Raw genomic sequence first — 24,091 nt, forward strand, 5'->3', positions numbered from 1 at the left:
TTAAAAATTGTTTTACAAACAAATAACGATTTCTAAAGAAATGATATAGGAATCCTAGAGTAACCTTGTATTTATCGAATTTAACACATATAGTTATAAAAGGTAGCCGAGTAAATTGTATCGTCAAAAGGCCGGAGCTTTAAAGTTATGTTAAATTACAATGTATTGTTTTGTTATTTCCGCAGCCTTGGGTTCTTGTTCCTGAGTAAACATTAGCATCACTTTAAGATGGCCGGTATACAGTCTGATTCGCGAACTAGGGATTCGTCCTTCTTTTGTGTCTTTACTTTTCACTTTACTTTTCGATCTTTTATTATTCCCCAACGTCGGCGTCTGATGTACGGGAACGTGGCGATTGCGTGGTTATGTCATTCCCAGAATGCCTCACGACATGGCTTCACTCTTCCCAGACGCCGGGGGCAATGGAGCCGCCTGGGTCCCAAATTTCGCGGGAAGCTTTGGCAGAGGTAAGGACAGCGGAAGTCCAAAGTACTAGCAGTGCTACGTGTAGAGCTGCCAGGTTAAGACCCCACCCTGCGGTCCTCCACTAAAAGGTTAGGAATTGAGACACTGCCCCTCCCCTTAAGAACCAGCGGGAGCCCCGCAAACAGGTTTCCCACAGACCACACACAGTGCAAACTTAAACCAACCCAATTTATAGACGTTAACTTTGTCAGACACTCGGCACGCCTTTTCTGGAGTGCATCATTTATTACAAGGTGTATGTGGGGCTAGACCTCCAGAAACACACCGCTCTGCTAGCTGTGGGTGGGTGAAAGCTAGGAACTAGCGGTTCAGTACAGCTCGTGTACATAAGGGGGGGGGGAGCTCACTTTAAGATACCAAAAGTACCCCTTTGAGCCCATCTGCATCGCAGGCCAGACCCCATAGTAGAGACTTGCACCTTCCACACGAGAGAACCCGCAGGCGGAATGTTGAGAACTTCCACCAGGTGCATTATGAGTAATCCTTCACTTTTTGCCCCAAGGAGAAAGATTACCGTACTGAGGATGGTCATGCAAACGAGCATTGTCAAAGCCAATACGTTTGACCTTAGCTATCTAGTTCTGCGGATATATATATATATATTTTAAAACCTGTGCAACTAAAAAATGCTATTGTCTAAACACGGTGGCTATATGTTTGTGTTAAAACATACAAAGAAATGTTTGTGATTTTAATCGAGCAGATGAGCTCTTCATATAATGAGGTTCAAAAGGGGGGGGTGATGGACGGAAGCTTGTTTCCGGGCCAGGGAAGACATGGCTTGGCAGTTCGGGCTGGACTGTTCCCATGAGGCACTTGGTCAGACTGATTTGCATATAGCCTTGTCTAAACTGGGGTGGAAGAGTGGGCTAAAGAACGGTGATGGATTAAACCCAGATCTTTTGACTGGGTGTGAGTGATTGATTCAGATGCTCCGTCCATCACCACCCCCTTTTGTACCGCTTCCTATAATGAGACATATTTGGATATAAAAATGATTTTTAGTTTTAAAGTTTCACTGGAAAAATAATTTATTGACGCAAAGAAAATGTAAATCGCCCTTGAATTAACAAGTGACCATTCACAGGCGACAGTGTCTTCAAATATAAAACAGGCATTTTGAGTTAGCTAGACCTTTTGCAGTCTTACAGTTCATAGAGAATAATCTGTTTGAAAATCAACTATGTGCAGTGTGTTTTTGAGATAATTTGTAGCACTAATGAGAGGGAACACTACTTCAGTTTCGGTAACATGTTGGAAGTTTTGAAATATCATAAACAAAAGTATAAATCAGATCAAGTTGACCATAAAACAGCCCCACAATCTCTAAGGAGCAAAAAATGCAAATCTGCGCCCTGTCATTTCTGCAGTAGTAATGATGTCAACATTAATCAAATGAAGACCATTGAGAAAGCAGCCGTGCAAATAGAAAACAATTGGTGTCGTTCTTTTGCCATACAGAATTTTATTAGACATGTTTTGACAATTTTCCTGAAAAAGCGAAATCGTCAGAGAAAATGTGTGACGTTTGTGTGGGGGAGAAGGTGACAATGTTGTATTTGATGATTAGGGTAGAATTATTTAATTATTTTTCTTTGGACTCTTCTGAAGTTTGAATCATACCTGACTTCTGCTGATGCCAGTGCACAAGGAATATATGGAATACATTACTCAACTATTGTAAACGGTGTCAATTCTATCAAAGAACTTGTGCTTGTGTATGTGTTATTATTAATAATAATAATATTATTATTATGTTTCTTATATAGCGCCAGAATCGACCCCCGAAGGGGTATCTCCGCGCTTGCCTTGGGAACCCGTCCTGGCTTTTCCCTGTAAGATAGCCCCTACAGGGCATCCCCAAGGTGAAAGCCAGGCATCCCGCCGCGGGGGGCCGTTGTGGAGATTAAGCAAGCTTAATGCCCAGAGTTGCAGAGTGTGAACCCATGATTAGGTCAGGCACCGAAGCGAGAATTATCGAGTCCATGGACATTTGAGCTCAAGACCCTGCCACGTCGGGAATTGAACCCTGGTCCCGGGTCTGACCTCTGCTTCCGGATCTGCCTGCTCTAACCAGTGAGCCACACTTCTCTTCTTCTTCTTGTGTGTGTGTGTATATGTATATATGTGTGTGTATATATATATATATATATATATATATATATATATATATATATATATATATATATATATATATATATATATATATATATATATATATAATTATTTTATAAAAGGCAAACAAAGTTAATCTCTGAATTGTATTGGTTTCTTATACATTGCATCCTTACATGTGTGTGTACTGAATCATTGATAAATATTGCCTTTAGCTTGGACATAATACACACAGTGAAGACAGATGTTTGCTAAAGACTAGTGTGGTAATCTGTACTGTACCGAGTAAACTGCATTTAGACTTGAAAACCAGCATTGGCAGGGCCAACAGGTTTCAGGGGGTTGGAGGGGAGCAAGCTACTTGAGAGTTGCAGTTACAGGAGAGAGAATTAACCCTGGGCGGGGGGAGAGACCATCCAGTGCTCTGCATGGAAAAAAGTATTTAAGTGCCTGGCGGAGCGCACAGACAGTGGAAGGACACTGACCGCAAACTGGAAGCTGTGCTAGGTCCATGCTCCACAGCAGGGACAGGAGGAAGCGGGAGGCCTGACCAGTAAGAAGCAGGGATTCAAGAATGACAAGGAAACCAACCAATGGTAAGTAATGGGTAGGTTCTAAGCCTGATTTTATTTTGTCCTTTTCACCGACAACAGAGGCGAAACCTAAATAGTGCATACAGTTGTGTATAAAGAAATGGGAGGTATTGGGTTTTATAGAAAAAGCAATGGCTAATCCAGTAGGTCTCTCCCATGTGAGATCTGTTGTCTTTACCAATTTTGTTTAGCCAGGTTGCAACTTGGCTAATAGTAAAGACAAAAAGCTGTATGATACAGCAAGTGCTGAATGCGTCACAGCACTATGTTTCACAGCACTTTATTTTCCCTTTCAACATCCCTGCACTGAAGATGGCGTTGCTGCACAGTATGGCTAAAAAATGACAGTCAATAGATCTCACATAGGCGAGACCGGTTGACTTTGCCAATAATTTTCATTGAACGGTCACATCTATGCCATTTAACAAGCTGCCAACATGAAAATTAATAGGATCTTCGATATGCAGGCATTGATGAGGTTTTTGCTGGGTGCTTTGCAAAAAATAGCATTAGAGGTTGAATTGTTCTAATAAATCTTATGCATGCTACTGGTTTGCTATATACATACTATAGGAAGGACTATCCTTAAGTGGTACGTATCAGTGGAGTGACACTTGTATTTAGAATGCAAAACCCTGTTCCAGATAAAGGCACATATTTAAAAATTTCCAGGAGTTTTCCTTTAATCACACCATAGTGCCTACAACTCTGTAGGATTCCTTTTGGGGTTCCAGCATTGATCTAAACAAAATCCATTAATCTGTGAATCTTCCGCAACCCTCCCTTCACTTAAATGTGAGAGCTTTATGGCATATGCAATGGTGGTTGCCAAGAGCGATGCAGCTTCATCACTGCAAAGAGGCTAGAAGGAGATGGCTAATTCAGGCGTTTTTTTTGTTGACAGCCCTCAAGCAAATCATTCTCTCTTGACAAACTCCTTTATGGCGAGGAACATCTTTTGTGGAGACACTGATGTTCTACTTGAAGACAGCTTTCTTTGGTATGGTCCGTCCTCATGCTGTAAACTCCGCAGTATCCTGTATAGATGTACTCACAGCCACACTGGCACATAAACTGATCTGTGATTTGTTGAAAGGCCAAATGGGCTGCGGTGAGTCACGCGTATGTAATTAATCTGACATGGGAGACCCATCAGACTTTCAGAGGCACCCGCCCAGTTGATAAACTGACTAGATTTCCATTATGCCACCATCACTTTGAATTATATGCAGTATATATCTGCATTTTATGCGCTCACTATCAAACAGTTGGGGAAAACCTACTTTTAAAAATACAGCAATCTTGGCATACAGACCAATATAAACGCACAATTTAAATTAAACAGTGAAAAAAAAAGTGTTAAAAATATGAAATGAAGCGAACGTGGCATTAAAACCAACTGTCAAATTTCCCATTCTTCTGTGGCAAAATGAAACCCTAAATAGGTGTTCAGTGTAACAAAAAAATCGAAGGCTTCCCGACACACACTGGGTACCTTAGAAAAAGGAGGAGGAAGAGGGTAGGTTTCTGTAACAAGAAAAACAAGCATTTGCAATGCAATAGGTCTCGCATTTACGCAAGTTTGAGCTACTGTCATTGCAAATGACCATGCCTTTTATTTTTGTTTTTTAAAACCTAACTTAAAGGTATTGTCATTTTACAATGGCAATAGAACTTGTGTAAATGCGAGACCTATTGCATTTCAAATGCTTGTTTTATATAGGTTGCGGACCGGAGATCTCAATTTGACTTACTGCTCATGGTATGTAAACTTCTGCACTATGGACCAGTTTTTAGTTCGAGCCTGCTTGCAAGAGATATTGGGGCTTAACCGTCGGGCGATTTGATGCTGTCCCCGTGAAAAGCAAGCGCATTGACCTAAAAAGCGCATGCACATCAAAGCCACCAGCCTCCCTCCCACAGGCATCACCCAGCGTGCGCTGTGCCTCAGGCATTTTTCCTCCCCTAATTTATTCACTGCCCCCTGCTTTAACTTTGATGGCCGCCAGGCGGTCTCTCGCCTCACGCTTATCACCCCCCCCCCCTTCTCTCTAGCACGCTATTAGCAGCATGTTGTTTGTGTTGCCGCTTTTATAGTGCTTAATTTGTATTAAAGGTGGTGCCAGGGTTTTATCATCCAGCAGCTTTCACTGCTTTTTATATTAGAAGCAGCATGTATGTTTTGTTTTTTGTTTGTAAGTTAGCTACTAACTATTGATTTATAATAACACGTTTATCTGCACAAAAAAATATATTGTCAGTAATGCTAGTGTTTTAACATACATGGTTGCAGGGCTTTCATTTTTAGCACACTACTTGCTTGGTTTTATTTTTAGTTATATGACGGAGTCTCCTGGGTCTGTAGTTTTTGTTAAATTTGGGGAAGCATGAACTATTCTTATTTATCGACTACAATAAGGTAATAGCATTTTGCGTGTATTTAAAAGTATGCAAATGCGAAGGGGATGTTGTGTTTTTACCTCTTACTTTGCAGTGACCTACCATTTTTAGGTCGAGCCTGTCAATGCGCTTGCGCATTGAGCTTGCAAGAGATATTGGGGCTTAACCAGAGCTTAACCATCGGCAGCGATTTGATTTTTTTTTTTTTTTTTTTTTTTTTTGTAAAACAATTTTTATTGCAGAGTTCAATGTAAGTAGAACAACATACTTGCATTATTTTGTTGCAGGACCTTCGGTCCGTAGGCTCCATCCGGTTATCGTGCACACATCCGTACAACCCACATCCCGGAGGCCGGGCGGCGTTTCTCGCATTAATAGCATCTTGTAAACTCTATTGGTTAGTGCTGGCAACACAAGTGGTCTACCGCTCCCTGCTTTTAATTTTTCGCCCCCCCTCCCCCAACAATCATGAGATGCTTATTTTGTCCTCCATTATCGCTGTGATTCTCCTCTCTCCTCTCTTCCTCCCCCCCCCCCCCCCTCTTGGTGTCTGTACCTGTGTCTGGTGTCGGAAGATCCAGCTGTATTGGGAGCTCCAGGAGTCTCAAGTCTATTGATGTGTTCATGTGTTCGGTGTTGGCGCTGGGCTCGGGACCGCCTCCCCCAGGGTCCCTGGTTCTACAGCCTCTTCCTGCTCTTCACTCTCCACTACATTATCTCTGAGAGCCTGAACCAGGATTTCCCATGCCATTGCTGCTTCCTGAGCTTTCTCATCTGATCTACGTCGGGCCAGTTGGTACCTAATTGTGCTCTCCGCCGCAGCCCATTTCAGGAACTCGTTCAGCCATCTTCTGTGTGTCGGCGCCGCCCTTGATTTCCACCCTCTAGTTAGCTCCCTCTTTGCAATAAGTAAGCCTTCGGCAGCGATTTGATGCTGTGCCCGTGAAAATAGCGCGTGCAGAATGCACATCAAAGCCACCAGCCTCCCTCCCACAAGCTTCCCCCAGCGTGCGCTCTGCCTCAGGCATTTCTCCTCCCCTAATTTATTCACTGCCCACGACAGGGCGGCCGTACTTTCACTTTCACGGCCGCCAGGGCGTGTCTCGCGTTTCCACTTCTCATTCTTTCTTTCCATCTTTTCTCGCACCCTCTTTCTCCCTCTAAACTTCTTGCCTTCACCCTTTTCACTCCATGTCTTCGTTCTCACTTCTCACCCTTTCTCTCTCTGATCCTGCTTACATCGTGCCTATTCTGTTGTCCGCGCTTTAAGTAAGTACTTGTTTTCCAGGAGATGTACGGGTAATAATCTGAGGTGTTGCTTACGTATTTTAACAGAAGAATGATCTGCGCCTGCTTAGATTTATAGCATAAATGCACATAGTGCCCGGTGCAGCTGAATTCTGTTAATTTATGTTCAAATGTCACCCGTTTCCCGTGTTTTTTCAGAACTGTGCTGATTAAGTTTAAAAATGGACTAGCGGTTTGATTGCTATCTAGGTAGTGTTTTATTTAATAACCTCCAAACGTTAATTTACATTTCTATTTTTAGAAGAGTAGCCCATTGCAATGCTGTCTTCGTGGGTAGAATAATGATGCTTTATCGTCGTGACACGAAGGCCGCGCTTCTCATTTCGCCTGGGATTTGTATGTCCCTGTGCTGCTCCACACCTGTACGCTATGCCGCTTTATATTTTCGAGGTTGCCTTGCTCACTCTCGTTAACAGCTGGTTTTGAATTGCACAGAGTTTTAGGCAGAATCCGAAAAATCCCAAGCCCAGTCGCCACCCGTGCATTACTGTCTTCTCATGGTTAGAACTGTTCTCTTTTTTCCGCTTGACTAACTTTTCTTTGATTGCTTGGCTAAAGCAATTGCTTCTGTTTAAAGATATGCTGTTCACGGCTGGCTCCCAGCATCTTAGCATGTTGGAAACCATTCTCAGCATTTGACGCATTCAAAGTCTGTGAGGTCTAGCATTTGACATGGATTTTGTGTGAAGTGTTTCCTTTTAATGGTGAAGATTGGCTGGTACAAGAAATGCTTTATTCGATTGGCGGACAGAAACTGAAGCTGCGTCAGCTGGAGTGGTGAGTATCCCGGCTCCTGTGACATCACTCCATAAAAACCAGACATAGACTATGGAATCTCTTTAGGAAGCTAAACTCCAGTCAGTGGCTTTAATGAAGGTGTTTGATGGGAAACTGAGCCCCCCACACAGCAATGCCAAGAGCTTTGTGCCTCTTGCTCCCATTGGAGCCTCAGCATCACACCTCAAAGCAATCCCTTCCTCTCCCCCGCCACGTCTCAGTAGGCAGCCCACTCCCCTCCACCTCCATATGGTCGCTCGAGCTGCAGGCATCCCACCCCCTCCCTCTCCAGCGCCTGCCTACTCTCTGCCTACGCATCGAGCCTTTTCTATTCATTTGTGCCTCGCATCATCAGACTTGTTTCTTTGTTATTCCAGTGTTCTTTCTCGTTTTCCCGCTTCTGCCCGTTTCTGTGGCCCCAGGCGACGTGCTAAATGCAGACCTGCTGGCTCTAAAGAGGTTAACTGGTCCGTCTGCAAGAAAGTGTTCCGTTGCACCATCATTAAATCCTGATTAAAAATGCGATTTCTCCAGAGACCTTTCCCATCAAACCTTTATCTAACCTCGCTACGGCTCACAGCTGACACCCTTTTTATGAATATGGGGTTTCGTGCCATTGTGAAATATTTAACGTGTGAAATATGCTGTCAAGGGTTCTCCCCAAGTCCCAGTTCTCAGCAAAAATGCAATGTATCAATGTTTAAAACTTTATTACAACAGTACAAAAAAAAATTATTACACTTTTAATCTTCATTTAAAAAAATTACAATACGCTACACAATCTTCTCAATTTTTTTTTAAGGTAGTGCCATTATACATTACAAACATTTTATGTAATTATTAAATATTTATAACATTTAAAAGCCACTAGGATTTGTCATATCAATACATGTATGTCAGTGAAAAAATAAACATGTAGCTTTAATAATGCTATAGGTGTCACATTTGCAAAATCTATAAATATTGGCATTTACAATAACAAAATTAATACATTTGCTATTATAAAAACATAAACATAAGTTAACAAATTATAACATTTACTAGACCAATAGCTCCAACTTTTCTAATGCAAGACCTATTGTATTTCCAATGCTTGTTTTTTAAGGAGCTTAGCATCCTGCTGATAGTTAATTTGCATTTCACAGATGATGTGCGCCAATAGATTACAATCTTTACTGCAAGGTTTAACACACTTAATTAGCTTGGCCTGGTTTCCTTTCCAACTGGTGAAAACATGTTATTGTTTCACACTATAGAAGACTTTCGGTCTGTGTGCTTCATCTGAATTTAATATTACATTACAATGTTATTTCAGTTACAAAATAAACGTGTACACAAATTAATTTTATAAAAAGTTTAAACCGTATTGTCTAAAACATAATTGTTTTTAAAAAAAGGTACCACTTATAATATTCTGTACATTTAAATATGTAGCTCCAGTTTTTTTTAGTAGTGGTGTTTTTGTAAACCCAAAAAAAGTACCTGTGTTTTTATTATTTCGCAGGTTAACGTAGTGTATGCAGCTTTATGGCTTATATTCCTTCTGTTAGTTAATGTTACAGAAAGCAGATAAAGTATACACAATGTGGCTTGATTTAAATTAACATTGTAATAATATTGTGTTAAACAACAACCAAATACTGGCTTTATTTCACCTGCTTTTATAGTGCTTAATTTGTAGCTACAGTGGTGCAGGGGCTCTTATAGGAAGGCAGCTTTTTACAGTGTATTTTGGGCGGTTAAATTATTTCACAGTGCGATTCAAACTATGGAAATGTGGAGGCAATGTTTTGAAGCTAAAACTGCAAATGCTGCTGTTGCAGTGTTCATGGGTCGGTGCTTTTTTTAAGTACGGTGATCGCTTGATTTTATTTATCTGCTTCTAGGTCTGGAGTCCTAGATACATTTTGAATCATTTAAAATTCACGGGAAATGTCTAATTGGCTGCGCGCACCTTGTACGGATGCGGGCAGGGGACTCGAGCACATTTTGAAAGCTGTGAACCTAAGCATTGCCTACATGTATAGCCACAAGTTTGTCTTTGCTCTAGCACAGTGCTTCTTTGTTTTTATGACTGGGTTGAAGGCTTGAAAATGTGCACTAGAATGTTAGCAGAGATCCTATTAACAGCATGGGCATGGTTCTGACTTCAGATGTATGCGTATGCGTATGCATTAGTTGTGCAGTACATGCAGTGACACAAAGATGCGCAGGACAGAGGGGCCTGCCAAACAGTGGTAATTTGCATTTTAAGCACCAGCACAACGGATAGAGACTAATTAAATTGCTGCACTCCCTATAACGTCTCATTAACAGATCCTTTCCTAGTGCTTAATTTGTAACACATCGAATGCTAGGGCTTTTATTAAGTTGCAGGTTTATATAGCATTGTTTATTTATGGTTCGCTTGTTTCCCTTGTTTTTCTGCCCTCTGTTAGACCCGTTTTTTGTCCCCTTGCAACCCCTGCATCACTCGGCGCCACCACCCCTGCATCACTCGGCGCCACCACCCCTGCATCACTCGGCGCCACCACCCCTGCATCACTCGGCGCCACCACCCCTGCATCACTCGACGCCACCACCCCTGCATCACTCGACGCCACCACCCCTGCATCACTCGGCGCCACCACCCCTGCATGACTCGGCGCCACCACCCCTGCATGACTCGGCGCCACCACCCCTGCATGACTCGGCGCCACCACCCCTGCATGACTCGGCGCCACCACCCCTGCATGACTCGGCGCCACCACCCCTGCATGACTCGGCGCCACCACCCCTGCATGACTCGGCGCCACCACCCCTGCATCACTCGGCGCCACCACCCCTGCATCACTCGGCGCCACCACCCCTGCATCACTCGGCGCCACCACCCCTGCATCACTCGGCGCCACCACCCCTGCATCACTCGGCACCACCACCCCTGCATCACTCGGCACCACCACCCCTGCATCACTCGGCACCACCACTCAGCACTCCACCCTCCAAATCCACCATCAAACAGACTCAAAAAACAAAACCACAATCAAACTCCACCCTCCAAATACAAGTCCACCAAGTTATTTGCAAAAATTTTACCAATTACCATTATACATTACAATAACTTTTATTTTAAAATTAATTCATACATTTCATTAGAAGCTATTGTTATTTGTAATATCAATACATATAAGTCACATACAAACAACACATATTGTATTATAATAAAAGATGTCACATTAAAAAAATTAAAACTATTGGCATTGTAAAATACAAAACTATTCCTATATTTTCACTATTAAAAAACATAAATAAAAATTTATATCATTTACAATACCAAAACATCAAACTTTCCTAATGCGAGACCTATTGCATTGCAAATGCTTGTTCGGGAGTGAGTATGATGACACTTCAACAGAGTAGAATTTCTGATTTTCCTATGAAGCTAGCTCGCAGCGCACTGATGCACTCCCTCCCAATGAATCTTGCAATACCCGTTTTAGTTGTGTTGTCATTTTTTAAATATATATTTTCCTAACTTTTTATATAGGTTGTGGACTTGGGATCTCAATTTGGCTTACGAGGTGTTCCTCTCGTCTCCCTGGAAGCCTAATTAGCTGGCAGACATGTTTGCTGGGGTGCGGCGCGCTCTTCAAAAGAATAAGACGCTTCGATATGGTCTTCCTATGTTCTTACTCATCGTTGGTGGCTCCTTTGGCCTTCGGGAGTTCACTCAGATAAGAAATGATGCCCAGAAGCTGCGAGGAAAGCTTGCCCCGGCGCTGGAAGAGAAAGTCAGAAAGAAGAGTGTTTCTATAGAATCGGAGTACGACAAACTGAAAGACTCAAGTTTTTCTGAGTGGCAGAACATCAGAGGGCCCCGCCCCTGGGAGGACGCTCAATCTATTGAACCACAAAAAACAGTCACCTCCAAGCAGTCCTAATGGGCTGCGTTTAGTTTCAGCTCAACTCGCATATGCACTAAAGGTCTGAGTTGGCACCATATTGGATAACATTCTGTGCTACAAATGGAAGTCGGCAAAGATCCCTATGGGCGCTGTTTTATCCCTTTATGCTGATTTGCTATTTCAGTATCGGACAGTTATGCTGGCAGGTGTTGACCTGAAGAATTCGGTTTGGAGTCTTCGCCATGTTAACTTCTTCAAATCCTATGGTAGGTTTCTGTAGAGATTACTTAGCGCATTCACCTTTTGTTGTGCATGTAACTGAGCTGGCACTTCTGACGGCCTACGTATGTTGGCCATATTTTTCAATGGCCTCCACGTACAAGTGAGTCCTATGTGAAAGCTGTGTTGTGATAATCTTGCATAGTCCGTGATCCTGACCACCTGATTACTTCATGTGCACTGAGGACCAGCTTTTCTGCTCACAGTACTTTACCTCATGGTAAGGTACCATCTCAAAGGGTACCAAGGCTCTTATAGCAGAGTTCTGATGTTGACCTCTTTACCAACATTGACCCTCCGTGGCAGTCAAAATTTAAGGAGTTTCTTGTGCCATAGTCTTCACTACGGCAAAGGTTTACTGCTGCATAAGTGTAGTTAAAAATGGAAGAATCGAGCCAGTGGTACTTCTGTATATGCATTATTTATGATACTGTCCTCTGAAGAGGGTCCGGTCTCCTCTACACTTGTAGACCCTGAAAGTGAAACCCATTTGCTTTGCCAGTGCCGGTTTTGTATACTCCTGTCCAGGTTGGGGCCTACTTTTTTTTATGCGGAGGTGGTATTGGGGTGCACCGGTTATAGTGTAGTGTGTAATTGGTTGTCACTAGGACAGTGTATCCTTCAAAGGGGCACCCTATTAAAATGTTGTTTCTTCCCCCAGGAAACGTGCGCAGGCCGGATGTGCCTGAAGTTGGCTTCATGACATTGAAGGTAAATGTTTACCCAGCCAGTGATGCCTAACTTGTATGGTTGTCTTGTTGCTTTGCTACTTACGTGGCCTGCAGTGATGATTTTCCGTGTTATTGATTCTTGATGATAAAGTATATTCTGAGCAGACTGTTCTCCCCAGTGGCATTCCTTGTCTGAAGCACCAGTGATACAACACTGCTTCTCCTCCCCTTGCAGGGCTGACGGCGACTGATCCCTTTCCCTCCTTGCCATAACCCCAAGTGACGTTCTTAAGTTGTGGTGGATGTCGTCAGTAGCAGGTGAGTAGTTAACTGTGACCGTCCCTGATAAAGTATTCCTGTTTCTCCTAATATAGCGATTACATGCTTGGCTCCCAAGGAATAGTCTTAAACCAAACACCAAAAACAGCTTAGGTCATAAATATCAGCAGTCAGGTTCTCTATTTTCAGTCCATGCTGAAGTTTCCAACCCCTTAATCTTTTGGATTCGTATGGTTTTTGTTATCTTTATTTCCGTTAGTCCAGGTAACGGAAAGGTGAAATAGAAGATTGATTAGTAACAGCATGAATCAACGTGTTCCCTAAAGATTTGCCACTGACTAGCTAATAGAGCCTAATCCTAATTAAAGAACCCATTAAGAGGTATTTAGGAGCGCAGAAAATCTTGCTCTTTTCTAAAGTCAAGAACTCAACATGGAAGCTCATCAGTTCCCACAGCTGAGCAGCAATCATTAAAATAAATCTTTGATAGAGAAGTGATTGCTGGTTGTTGCTGAAGCACTGCTCAAAATAAGTCTGAACAAAAAGTGTAAAGTCACGGTTTTGCAGTAGCTTCTAGGGACAGGGGAAGTAAAATGATGGATGAATCTTAATTCCCTCTCTAGCTCTCAACACATTTTTATGATATAAAAATGCGCACTGTATTTCAAATAGGGTTTATAATGGGATCAGTCAGTGGAAACCGCTAATCCGATGGTGACGTTATCTGCTGTTTTCGATTACCATGGTAAAAATTCATGCTGGTACAAAGTAATTTCAGTGTTTCACACATGGGTAAAATATGCTCTTTAGAACTTCCCTCCATTCTAATAGCTACGTTCAATAAAGGTAGCACACCCTGGTGGTAGGCAAAATACTAAATGTCCATTTAACTGAGCCAGAGTCAAAAGAAAAATGGCTTGGGGCTAGTCACAGAAGCACGTTGATAGCCTATTACACTTTTTTCTGCCTACTTATTTTCCCTACAAACTTAAACCAAGCACATGTCCCTATGTATGATTAACTTTAAAAAGAGTGCATAAGAGAAACTGCCTTCTAAAAGTGAGTGTTGTACGTTTAAAGCAGGTGCATTTTCCTACATGGGATTATGCAACGTTTCTAACAAAGACTTGGAGGCATTCTAAGGTGACCTCCTAATACAGTGTGCAAGTCAAATTGTGTTTATTTAAATGTATTTCTCACAACATTGTATGCCCGGAGTAAAGCTCCAGATGCCTGACAGACCACTTTAATGTGGGTTGGTCACTTATGGTCCCGTTAGGGAACACTTGTGGCAGCGTCCCAAAGTAGCTCTAGGCTTGTACCTCTGGGAGGAGACTCCACTGTACTAACTTGCTATATATCCTCTCTAGACTAGCGCTTCTAGGGAGGAGACCACTGTACAGTACTAGCAAGGTTTAGTAGCCTGGCCACATGCTTCTGAAGTGTGAAAGGGAACCGTCAAGTTTTCGCTTGGTAAATAGCTAGTGAACCTTAAACACTGGATGCTCTGGTTATTCGTGCCCTTTAAGGTTGAGTTGCATCTGCATAGTCTGTCCTGATGGCACTCTATTACACTATTGTACCCTTAAATGGAGCTTTCTTTTGAGTTGTTTCTTCCCCCAGGAGACCTGCGCATGTCAGATGTGCCTGTCGTTGGCTTCATGCCAGTGATGCCTGACGTGTATGGTTGTCTTGTTACTTCCTGTATTGACTCCGTTGGAGTCCTAAACAGCCTTGCGTTTGGGAACCACTACTCTAGACTACCTTCTCCAGGTAGGAGACTCCTCTGTCCATGGCACAGTATTGCCAGAATTTCTAGTTTCGCACCTCTATCAGAGACCACTGTACAGGACTAACTTGGGGCCCGATTCCTTATCTATTGGAAAGTCCTCTGTACGAATTGGAACTGCAGGACTTTCTTAGCAAGCACCACTGTGCAAGTCCGATGCAATTGCATGGTTATGGACTCTCATTGCACTCTATGGATGCTTGTGTAAGGGTTCATAGCAAAAAAAGGGGTGGGTGCAGAAAATCATGCACACTGTTGGGCACCCCATTTTGCCTGCCACACTACATACTTGGATCAGGAGGACCCATGGCACCCAGTGACTGATTCAGAGGTCGCTGGGTGAAGGGGTGCCTTCTACAGAACAATTTCAGACAGCAGTCTTGCCAAGACAGTCGTTGCAACTGTCCGAATTGTGCATTAAACTCTCCGACTCTGGCTCCATGGCGTGGCACGATTCGGCTACTAGCTAGTCATACGGATGGGATTGGAAACTATTCAGTCGGCGCATACTTGGTGGTTCTGACCGGTGTACGATTCGGTCGGAAACAAGGGCTATGGGTCCGGGAAAGCCGAATCTGAATTGGAGGCCTTCAGAACAGCTGAATAGGGCCCTTCGTTTAGTGGCCTGGCCACGTGGGATCTAAAGTGTGCGAAGGGGAACAAAGTAACTAGCTTGCCTTGTATATAGCTAGTGTAACTACGACACTGGGTGCTCAGGTTATTCCTGACCCTGAAGATAGAGGTGCATCTGCAAAGCCTGTCCTGATGGCACTCAAACATGCTACATTTGTGTTTTTTTTTTTTTATGGAACAGTCCTTTAAAACGTTGCTTGCTTCCTTCCCCAGGAGACCTGCGCAGCATGGATGTGCCGGCAGTTGGCTTCGACATTAAAGGTAGCTCTCTATCCAGCCAGTAATGCCAGTCTTGTATGGTGGTCTTGTTGCTTTGCTACTTACGTGGCCTGCAGTGATGATTTTCCGTGTTATTGATTCTTGATGATAAAGTATATTCTGAGCAGACTGTTCTCCTCAGTGACGTTCCTCGTCTGAAACACCAGTGATACAACGCTCTTTCTCCTCCCCTTGCAGGGCTGAAGGCGACTGATCCCTTTCCCTCCTTGCCATAACCCCAAGTGACGTTCTTTTGCTGTGGTGGACATCTGGTCAGGGGCAGGTTAGTCTACAACTGTGACTGCCCTTGATAAAGAAAGATTTGTTGTCCCAGAAGGCTCATAGAATTTGGATATTTATGTTTGTGCCTGAGGGGGCCGTGCCGTGATGAGCATTCTGCATAGTCCGTGTTTCACCTGATACATAGTGATTACATTGTATGCCCTGAGCAGACCTCCTTTGTAGCTCCAGGTGACTGACCAACTGATTGCTGTAATGTGGGTTGGTCGGAGTCCGGGTTGCAAACTATTTATGGCAGCCTTTCAAAATTTCCATACTAGCACCTCTAATAGGAGACTCCTGTCATAGTACTAACTTGAGTCCATTGGGAAAAGTTTTAGACAAGTGCCTCTAGGGAGACTACTTGCAGCATGATCTTGGTTTAGTGGCCTGGTTACACAATCTCTGAGGTGTGCGAAAGGGAACAAAGTCCAGAGCTCGCCAGGTGAAGATCTAGTGAACCTTAACAAGAGCACTGAACGTTTATTCGTTTAATAGGGCAGTCGTTACTATGTTCTTATCCTGTTGGCAGAGTTTAAGGATTTGGTGCAGGCATAAATGTCCCTTTTCAGTTTCTCGATCGCGCCTGACGCCTTTGGTTCTCTTCCTTATTAAGCTCCGAACAAACCACCTCCTGGAGGATCAGTCCTGCATGGAACCAACCATTGCCAGCCGAGGTGTTGCACATGGTATGTAGACTGTACCTTTTGATCCATTACCCTTGGTGGAGTGTACATGATGATATTTTAACAGGTTTCTGATTGCTAATGAAGCTACCTCGCAGCGCACTGATGCACTCACAGTACCCTGCTGCGTGGTCGTTTATTTGGTAGAGTCTTACGTGTCCCTATTTACCTTTACAGATCCCCCATCCTAATTCTGGGCATTGCAGAGCTCTGTGGCACAGCAGTGACTACAGATTCTCTCCCAGACCTGAAGGTACGTCTGACCTCCCTGTTAACTGCTTTGTTTCCATATTCATGCTGTGACCCTGGCAGAAGGCACTTACCCTGTTTAGTGAAGCATTCATGATTTATTAAACTGTTTGAGGTCCCCCAATGCATCTATATCGTTTTAGGGCAGTTTGTCATCCGTTTGCTTAGACTGAAAGTTTCCAATTGGTAGTTTCCCCTCCGTACTCTAGTGTTTATTGCCAGGCGCAGACTTATCGAGGTGGCAGGTTTACATGTAAACACCGAGCATAAATGATGAGCTCTCACAGACTAGAGTTTCTGACTTCCTGTGAAGACAACTCGCAGCGCACTGACTGCTTGGGCCATGCATGATGAGTCCATATGTTAGTCTGGCTCCGATCTGATGCCTGTTTTCTGTTACAGGACGCATCCAGGGACACGCTGCAGTCTTGAGCTGGTAAGTGCTGTCTGACTAACAAGCCATGTGTGAAGTGTTCGTGACTTAATGATTTCTGTGATGTAAGGTTTGGAGTTTGTATTATTTGGGTACTCGCCTTCTGTGATGTAAGGTTTGGAGTTTGTATTCTTTGGGTACTCGCCTCCTTAGAGTGATGGAGGCTGTAAGCTTGGAGTAGATGGAGTACTGCCTGTATAGGGGCAGGTGTTAAACTCTGATATGCCTGAAGTTCTGGGGAAAACTCTGCCAACTGCTGCATGGTAATGGTTTTTCCTCACACGTGGCTCCTCGGCCTCATAATTGAGGGTGCTAGGATGTCCTGGATCTAGTTTCCTAATGTGGGCAGTTGCAGATAGGCACCACTGTCTGCTTTGAGAAAGCTAGAGTAGAAATTAGCAGTGGCCTTTCGTACTACATTGTGCTGTTCATGCTCGTTTTACAGCATGTAACAAGCTTCTGGTGCTAAAAATCAGAATCCTGGGCTGAACTTCACTTTGTGGAATTCCAGAGTTTTTATAGGACTCAGCAAAGGCACAATTCAGTCCTGTATGGAAGAGCAGTATATGCTTGTAGCACACACACACACAGGCTCTTTGCGGGGTCCTGGTGCTTTACAGGTAAGGTCCATGCCTTCTTGGTTTTGATTACTTCATCTTATTTAAATCAGATTTAAAATGAACCAATGACAGGAACTGCACCTATTGATACAGTGTGCACATGCTTATACGATTATGTATAATCTATATACCCAACAACCTACTATTAAGTAGTCCTCACTAAGGTCCTTGGCTAGTTGGGATCTAAGTATGTATGTCTAATGGGTCTGGGTCACCCTAACGTGAGTGGCAGTCTCCCACAGGAGGGTGATTTACTACCCCACCAACCCCCAGCAGGTATCCACCTCTAGTCCCCAGGGAGGGGACAGCTCCTTGGCCTTTACTCCCATTTTGAAATGGGCATATTCAGTCTTTCTGCACCTCCCAGGGGGGTGGGGGATTGGGGATGCAGAAAGCACTCTAGACAGCCATGAACTATATACAAACTATCCCGGGTGGGGCTGCCCAGAATGTGCATGCAAAATACCAGTCCTTCTACCCCTCATCTCCCAGGAGGCAGATGGGGCTATGGCCCCACATCCGCCACCGGGGGTCAGAAAACACATTAGGTGCCAGGGATTAGGGTTTTTTTTTTATACATAGGGGGTCTCTGGACTCTTCTCCCAGCCCCCCTCCTGGTGTCTAGTGATCAGAAATGTCTGAGATTGATGGGTTGTCCTGCTCCAGAACCAGCCGTTTTTAGGTCGAGTTTACTCGAACCTATTGCTGTCCACCCAAAAGCTGACTTTGACGATCCGGATTTGGCCTCAGGCATTCACCCCAGCAGCATTTCTCCTCCCCTTACCATTTGCTCCTGCCTCCGAGAGCTTCAAAGGGATCTGCTTCACACTTCACGGCCGCCGTGACTCACATTTCTCCTTCCTTCGTGCCTAGCCCCCCTCCCAGCGCTGCCTTGTTTTTCTCTGGCCTGGCAGCATCCATTTACTGCTGGGCTCTAACGAGTGCTTTTGTGCGACTCCAATGCTCCCTTGTTTTTTCATTTCGCGGTAGATTTTCTTTTTCTTGCGGCCGCCAATGCTTCCATTATGTCTCCCCACCCCGCTCAGAGGTTGATTCACGGCACTCCCACGTTCGAAGACACAGGAGGCTCTCCCCGCGCCAAGACGGACGCATTTGACCCTTTTTGTCAAATAATAGCGGCTATTAATTTCCACTTTTCTCATGCTTGGATGCGGCAGCAGGATACTTTACCAGCGCCGTGTGTATATATTGAGCGAATCAATTTCTTCCGTCCTCTCTTCCCTCCTGCATCCCGATGCCTTCTTGCTCACCCGCCCCTCCCCGTTCGTGCCTTCAAATGATTCTTTTTATTCCCGCAATGGAATGGCGATGTGGTTAGTTGCATTGCCAAATATGCCTTTTTTTCGCTTTATTTATCTTGGTTTAAATAGGAGCACTCGCGCTTTAACAGTTAAGATCTTAATCTAAAGCGCGGTGCCACGATTGCTCAAAAAGTAAATAAAAGAGCAGTTCCCCCTCCTCCCTCTCCTGACTTGCTCCTGCCTCCCACACCAATCCCATGTCGAAGCTACTTCCACTCTCCTGCTGCCCCGTCAGAGCACTTCAATTAATTGCAGGTCACAGGTCTGAAACTCGGAAAGGCAAACTCAGCTTTCCATCATACCGAGGTTGGTGAAATAAATGGCTTTAAATTGGAGAAGAATACCACCTCTTACTTAAAAACTCTTATAAATGACAGAGATAAAGTAAGACAAACTACATTAAAAAGTGTTTATGAACAAGTGCCTAGAGTTAGCATGAGCTGCTACACCAGGCACAAGGACATCACATGCATTTAAGCCTCTTTCCTACTTTCTCATGCAGACATAAACTTAAGTTTAACATTTCTTCAGGTGCAAGCCTGATTTAAGCTTGTAAAAAACCTTTGTGAACTGGCTGCACAGGGTTTTATACCCGGGCCGTACTGTCTACTACACGCCTTTGCTTATTTTATTAAACATGTTTCACTTTGAGGGGTGCTAGGAGCGGATTAATTTTAAAAAGGCGCATGAGTTCTGCTGTAGCAACATTTTTTTTGTGACAAGGGGGGGGTCTGACCTGTTCAGTCGCATCTAGTAGCTATGTTAAATGTATATTACTCTAATTTGCCTTGTTTTATACCTTGCTTCTCTATATCCATTCTCTTCCTGCGTGATTGTCCCCATTTGCTATAAAATGAACCACTTAAACCGTGAAACACTGTTTTACAAAATAATAACAATAAAACGGAATGTAAACCTGAATAGTTGCTTTGAAGGGAAATGTGTGAAATCACAAAACTTGACTCCTGAAAAGGATTCAGTAGATGGCATTTGATGACGGAGCAGTGTGACTCCTGGCTTGTCCGTGCTGTGTTTTAGATGATTGAGCGTGAACAGCAGGGAATCTAACACCTCGCGGTGCTGGCCCCTCGGGTGGTGTTTAGACTGAGATGATGCAGACCTTTAACTTCATGACACGAAACGCCCACTGTTAAAATACAAGCATTGGAAATGCAATAGGTCTCGCATTAGAAAAGTAGGAGCTATTGGTCTTGTTAATGTTTTTTTTTGTATGTGTTTATTTGTGAAATAGCTAAATTGATAGCTTTGTCATTCACAACGCCAATAGTTTTAACTTTTGTGAATGTGACACCTGTAGCATTTGGAATGCAACATGTATTTATGTGACTTTGATGGCAGCTTTTGTTGTTATGCCACATCTCTAGAGAGCAGGAGAGTGCAGCAGGGGAAGAAGCACACTCCTCCCATCGCACACCCATCTGTGGCTTGAGTGGTGTTGTAGTGTAGTTCCTAGTTTCCCACTAGGCCCTGCGCATTGGAATAACATAAACAGTAGTATCGACGTGGAACTGCGGATATTCCAGGCCTCCACTGACTATGCTAAACTTAATTGGGTTGTGTTACCAACTAGCTCAGAGGTCACTGGAAACTTTCTTCTCTGCATAGGAAGTGATCAGCTTCCTTGGCACAGACAAGAAGGGATTCAGCTTTCCAACAACCGTGCAACATGACAACTTTGCTCCTCAGATCAAGAGTCAATCTCTAGGGTCGTGTGAAACAATAGACATGTATTTCACTCAGTCAGTCTAGTGCAGTTTACTTTCACGAGATGTAGAGAATAGAGAGACGGGCGTTTATCAATAAAGGGTTAACATTTATTGAACAGTCTTTCTTTTCGTACAAGAGAAATGTATTGCCACAATTGCAATAATTATTATAAAAAGTACGTACAGTAAGATAAGTATTGCGAAATAGAACTGTAAAAGCATTGATATGGTTTCTTAGCCATACAATGGTTTAAAAGTAATAAAACATATATACAGTCATATATACATTAGGCTAACATACTCAACTGGTGCTTCTAACTAAGCCTACCCCAGTGTGCCTGACATAAGCCTAACACGTGAAAGGGGAGTTAGTAAGTAGCTTTAAGTTAAGTTGGTTTTGCCAAGGTTTGTTTCAAGAATTCTCGTCTAAGGGTTTAGTCAACACCATACCTCTGAATAGAATTATGGAGGATTGGTATCTCCTTCAGGGGTCACTCGATATCCCAGTCACCCGCGAGTGTAAACCGGAAACGCCGTGGCTGGATTTCTCTGCACGAGAAAGGCAGCGGCTTCTCTTCAGCGCGTCGAGGAAGGAGGGGGGACAGCGTCCGCGGGCAGCTGGAATCTGCTGGATGTCTTCGCAGAGGGACGGCTGTTCAGCTCCTTAAGCGTACTGCACCATAGTTCGCGCTTTAGCGGCGATAATGGTATCAGCAGCTTCACCACCACAGGATAGCAGGTTGCAGCGACAGAGTGCTAGATTTACCAACACGGGGTCTTGCAGGCAGCCAGCATCAGCAACAGTAGCTTGCAGCTCACATTGCTTAAGGCAACGTTGGTAATATTTATACCTGACAGGTGCCGGGTTTGACGCAAGTTTGCTGGACAGAAGACGTCAATTAAAGATGTCACTAGGAAGTGATAGTTATCAGTTGCTCATTAGAGTTCCATTACTAATCAAAACATAGCAAGCAGGGATTTCCAGGTTTGCTGAGTTTTTATCTTGTTGAAGAACTCGGAGTGTTATCTAGGAATATCAGATAGTGACTACTGCTCTGTCATTGCACTAATTGGTCGCAAAGGAAGTGGCAGAGAGAACTATGCTGGAATGTGGCTCTGTTCGTGTGAGGCCAGAGATGACTTTTCAGAAAATCGCACTTGAACGGTTATGCCAATATAGGGAATAAATGGATTTATAGCCGAATAGGGGCATAAGGTCACAGTATCGATCAGGAACCTAGATAAACACGCAACACCCACTCCACGGGTTAATGTCCATCAAAATTACTAAAACTAAAGCAATTAGGTGCATGTGTAACATTGCCCACCCCAAAATACATAAATGCATTCGAAATAGGCGTACTTGTAATACATGAATTTTAGGTACTGTACGTTTTTTTAAAGCATAGTAATCATTCTAAAAATTATTGCATATGAAATCAATGAACGATTATGCAAAAGGAATTACACATGAAGTATCTCTGACAGAAGAAAAGGCGAGATAAATCCTCACATAAAAATGCATTGTAATATGTGTGCTTGAGGCTGGTGTAATGTTGTTATGTCTCTAGATGTGTTTAGAAATAGAAGTGTGAAGCTTCTGTTCTCTAAGAATAGTTTTTACGTTAAGCAAAGAATTGTTCGTGCCAAAAAAGGTCAATATTAGAAAAATTGTCCAATTCAAAGAAAATAGATTTCCAAAGCTCTTGGCAGTTTTTGTTGATCAAAACTGAAGGCCGAATTCAGAGTTCATGGGAACGCTGTGTGTCGGAAAGCTTCTCAAAAGTTATTGTTTCTGTACGGGTGAGAACATCGTATCAGACAGGCTCTCAAAGAATTGGTCTACAAAATCAGGTGATAGTTCAACCAAATTAGATAGCGCTGTAACTTGGCAGGTGTGAGAATGATTGCTGTCATCGAAGGCAGGACCAGCAATGCTCACAGAACGTTGTACCTGGATGATGTTGCTTTTGTCACTCGCTCCACTGTTACCACTTGGCTGTAGTACAGGAGTCTCCACGAATGCCGTCATCAGGATTGGTAGCCGCTGGGGACAACACAATGCGTGAGCCGTTATTGGACTGAGCAAAGTATCGACGTCCATTGGTACTGCTGATGGAAGTGAAAGACAGATGTCCAACACACATTCATCGCCGCAAAGCATACACCGTAGCACAGGTAAAATGCAATTTTGCCATATCGGTCTGAATGAAAGGAACCAGGTCATGTTTAGATCTCTCAGCCTGGCCAATCCAAGGACGTTAGTTATCCTGTCCCGGTAGCGCATTGCTAGGATTGTCTCTTCCATTCCCATGGGAGCTATGTCTGAGCCGAGGCTTGCCATAACGTAGCAGGAGGGTCAAAAACAGAATCCCTGCGACGAGTCCCAAAAATAATGGTATGCCGCCAAAAATGGAGTGCACAAAATTAGGAAAGATTCCCAAAATTGCCTGGAAGGGTGTTAGCAGTCCCGTAAAGACTGTCTTAAATATGCCTGGGATGCTTGTTGCACTAGACCTGTTAAGGAGTTGGCTGAACATTTCTACGAAATGCACGGGGCAATTTGTTGATAAAAGGTCATGAACTTCAGTAGCTGTCCTTGCAACTAGAAGATCATACGTCTCTTTAGATGACGTTATAGGCACTGTTGTCTGTAAAAGTACAGATTTCATTTTGCTTAATGTATCAATTCGTATAGAATAGAGATTCAGACGAGGCCAGATGGGAGTCACTATGTCTGGAGGCCCACTCGGAAACAATGCTTGCATGCAGCATTTGACCATCGATGTTACTTCTACTAGATAACTTTTCCCTGGCACGAGGCCACAACATCTGTGATCCGTTCTAAGAATGTAACTCCCGTTCGAAAGTTGCATAAAGAAGGGCTCTATCTGAGTTGCAGGTGTGACTAGCTGGTGGCATGAAAGGTTGTTTGAATTTCCATCACATGCTCCGTGTAAATTAATACCCTGACACAAAAGTATACCGCTTAGTGAATGTTTACAATTTTCACCACTAAGAAATACATTTTTGTCACTGTCACTATAGCAAGAATGAGTGTATGGTAATTTCCATTCGGATTTTACATATCCTTTACCCAATTGTTCATATTGGCCAGCAGGTATGTACTCAAGGCACTTTTTAAATCGGAAAGTTGTTATCGGAATTGTGATAATTCCGTGTATTATCCATTCAATGACAGGACTCTCTGACATTGTCAATGGTAATCTCTCGAGTTTTTCGATGCTCAGGATTGTATAGTCTGCTCTTTTCTGTGCCAAACTGATCTGTTTATCAGTAAGG

The 24,091-nt window shown here is 43.5% G+C and overlaps 1 pseudogene across 7 annotated transcripts in view; it reads left to right on the forward strand.

Moving 5' to 3' along the window:
* Nucleotides 1-397: 397 nt before the first annotated feature.
* The window catches only part of LOC147740876 (cytochrome c oxidase assembly protein COX16 homolog, mitochondrial pseudogene), a 49,622-nt pseudogene continuing 25,928 nt past the window's right edge, over nt 398-24,091 (forward strand). For 4 of the 7 annotated variants that reach the window (XR_015307470.1, XR_015307469.1, XR_015307472.1 and 1 more), the window contains exons 1-9: nt 398-467; nt 11,206-11,829; nt 12,504-12,553; nt 12,749-12,831; nt 15,428-15,475; nt 15,671-15,755; nt 16,368-16,440; nt 16,615-16,690; nt 17,089-17,122. The product of XR_015307470.1 is annotated as a cytochrome c oxidase assembly protein COX16 homolog, mitochondrial pseudogene, transcript variant X2 (transcript). Of the gene's footprint in view, nt 468-2,396; nt 2,563-11,205; nt 11,830-12,503; nt 12,554-12,748; nt 12,832-14,415; nt 14,457-15,427; nt 15,476-15,670; nt 15,756-16,367; nt 16,441-16,614; nt 16,691-17,088; nt 17,123-24,091 lie in introns of those variants that run through there. The other 3 variants (XR_015307471.1, XR_015307475.1, XR_015307474.1) reach the window with 3 other exon arrangements.

The sequence above is a fragment of the Lissotriton vulgaris genome, chromosome 1_1 (genome assembly GCF_964263255.1).
Source record: "Lissotriton vulgaris chromosome 1_1, aLisVul1.2, whole genome shotgun sequence".
Taxonomy (NCBI): domain Eukaryota; kingdom Metazoa; phylum Chordata; class Amphibia; order Caudata; family Salamandridae; genus Lissotriton; species Lissotriton vulgaris.